Below are 2,744 nucleotides of genomic sequence, written 5' to 3' on the forward strand. Positions count from 1 at the left end.
AATGAACAGCACTGAGTGAAAAAATAATGAGCATGACACATAATAAAAATATAATTCTGTATTTCCCTTTTGTAATGGTTTGTCATCCATAAAATGATCAAAATATAATCTAGTGAAATCATGACTTTCCCTTCTGATAATTAGAAGTTTGAATGTTTATTTTTGACAGAGAGAGAGCGAGAGAGGGAGCGAGCATGCAAGCAGGGGAGGGGCAGAGAGAGGGGGGGATAGAGATCCAAAGCAGGCCTCCCTGATAGTAGAGAGCCCAACGCGGGGCTTGAACTTACAAACTATGAGATCATGACCTGAGCAGAAGTCGGACACTTAACTAACTGAGCCACCCAGGTGGCCCTTAATAATTAGAAGTTTGAAAGGAAATAGTTTTTTTAAAATATAAGAAATATAGTACCAATTAATACATTTCAAATTATCTATAAATTTATATAAATATCAGCAACAAACATACAACTTTCGTCTCCCACATCTTTTTCCCCATCTCCACAACAATTGTCTCTTTATAGTTTGGTGGTGTGTATCCTTTCAGTTATTTTTCTATTTTACGTAAGTATTTTCCTTTATATATATTTTATACACAATCATACACATATAGATATGTACTACAAATATCAGGTTGAGCTTTTTAAATACATTATATAGATGAGATTATACTTTATACATGGTTTCGTCACTTTAAAAAATAGGATGTGTCAAAGATCTTCTCAGGTTAATAGTACCTCATTTTCTTTCTAACTGCCACTTAACTTTCAAGAGAATGGATGTTCTAGGAGTGTCTGGATGGCTCAGTCAATTAAGTGTCCGACTCTTGATTTCAGCTCAGGTTGTGATCTCATGGTTCGTGGGAATGATCCCCAAGACAAGCATGGAGCCGGCTTGGGATTCTCTCTCTTCCCTCTCTCCTCCTTCCCCACTTATGCTCTCTTTCTTTCAAAATAAATAAATAAACATTTTTTTTAAAAAAGAATATGGACGTTCCATAAATTATTATGGATTCTCCTACTTAGGTTATTTCCAATTTGAGGCTATTATAATTGATAATGCCATAAACATTCATGTGTGTGTATTTTGTGTGCATGGTGGAAATCCTGAGTTAAAAGAAATGCTGGGTTTTAATAGGCACTATCATAATAAATATCAATTTACACTTCCCCCCCTACAGTAAATGTTAGTATCTGTTTTCTTACCCCCTCACCAACACTGGGTATTATCAAATTTTGAAATTTGTGTCAATATGAAAGGCAAAAACTACTTTGTGTTATTCCTTTTTCTGTGTCTTGCTCATTTTCTATGTATTTTAAGGAGTATTTTTAACCAGTTTTAGGAACTCTATATATTATCGGTCATAATTCATTTTGAATTAAAAAAAGCTGCAAATACAGCATTATATTTATATGACATAAACTTCTGGTCCTAGTTTTTTTTTTTTTATTGTCTTTTATCCTATAGAAGCTCTAATTTTATGTTATGATCTGAATGTGGAGCCTGCTTGAGATTCTTCTTTCTCCCTCTCTCAGTCCCTCCCCTGCTTGTACTCTCTCTCTCAAAAAAAAAATCTGTTTATCTTTTTGTTTTAAATGGCTCTGAGTTTTATGCTTCATTTTAAAAAGGGCTCGTCTACTAAGTTTTTACACTTAGCTCCTTGATGTAGCTGAAATTCATTTTTCTAAGAGACAGGGCTCCCACTTTATTTTCTTTCCAAAATCAAAAAATAACATTCCCAGCACCATTTATGAAATAGTCCACACTTTGCTATGCAATCTGAAATGCAAGCTTTTCCATATAATAAGTGCTCACACTTGTTTAGGATTCTCTAATACCTACTGCAATTATCTATCTCTTTTCCAGCCATTTCAACACCATTTCAATTGCTCTGGCTGAATGTCATGCTTTGATATCTGGTACAATAGTCCTCCTTCATTGTACTACTTTTTTTTTTTTAATTCTTTATAGCTAATATTGCACATTTCCTCTCACTTTTAAAGCTTTTACTATACATCAAAGAGATAAATAGGGATTTTAAAATATGTGTGATATAAAAAACAATAAAATGAATACATATAAAACCCTCATCCTACATTTTGTCCTCAAGAAAAATTGTGAAATCAGTGTATCTAATTACATAAGCAATCCTGCGGGAATTATTATTGGGACTGTATTAAATGTATAGATTAACCAAAGAGAAATGAAATAACATCTTTCATTTTTTATTTTTAAAATTTCTTTTACTTTTAATCATTTTTTTAGAGAGAGAGAGTGCAAGCTGGGGAGGGGCAGAGAGAGGGAGACACAGAATTTGAAGCGGGCTCTAGGCTCTAAGCTGTCGGCACAGAGCCCGATGTGGGGCTGGAACTCACAAACCCCAAGGTCATCACCTGAACTGAAGTCAGATGCTCAACAAACTGAGCCACCCAGGTGCCCCTTGAACTCACATCTAAGCATTTATGGTATCTTCTCTTAATTTTTAGAGAGTTTCCAGGACTGTCGGTTAAATCTTTTATTTTTCTTCATATAGGCATGCACATTTCCTAATTGTTTGTTTGCTTTTGTGCACAAGGCATTTTTATGATACTTTCTCATTACTTACTGAAGAGATCCAGGTAAGCTACTGGTTTTGACAAGTTGATACTGTAATTCTTATTAAATACTTTAAAGAGTACTAATGTTTCCAATGGGTTCTTTTGGATTTTGTAAATAGAATACATATATATGATTTATATAGAGTATTT

Source organism: Crocuta crocuta, unplaced genomic scaffold (assembly GCF_008692635.1).
Source record: "Crocuta crocuta isolate KB4526 unplaced genomic scaffold, BGI_CrCroc_1.0 scaffold41, whole genome shotgun sequence".
Taxonomy (NCBI): domain Eukaryota; kingdom Metazoa; phylum Chordata; class Mammalia; order Carnivora; family Hyaenidae; genus Crocuta; species Crocuta crocuta.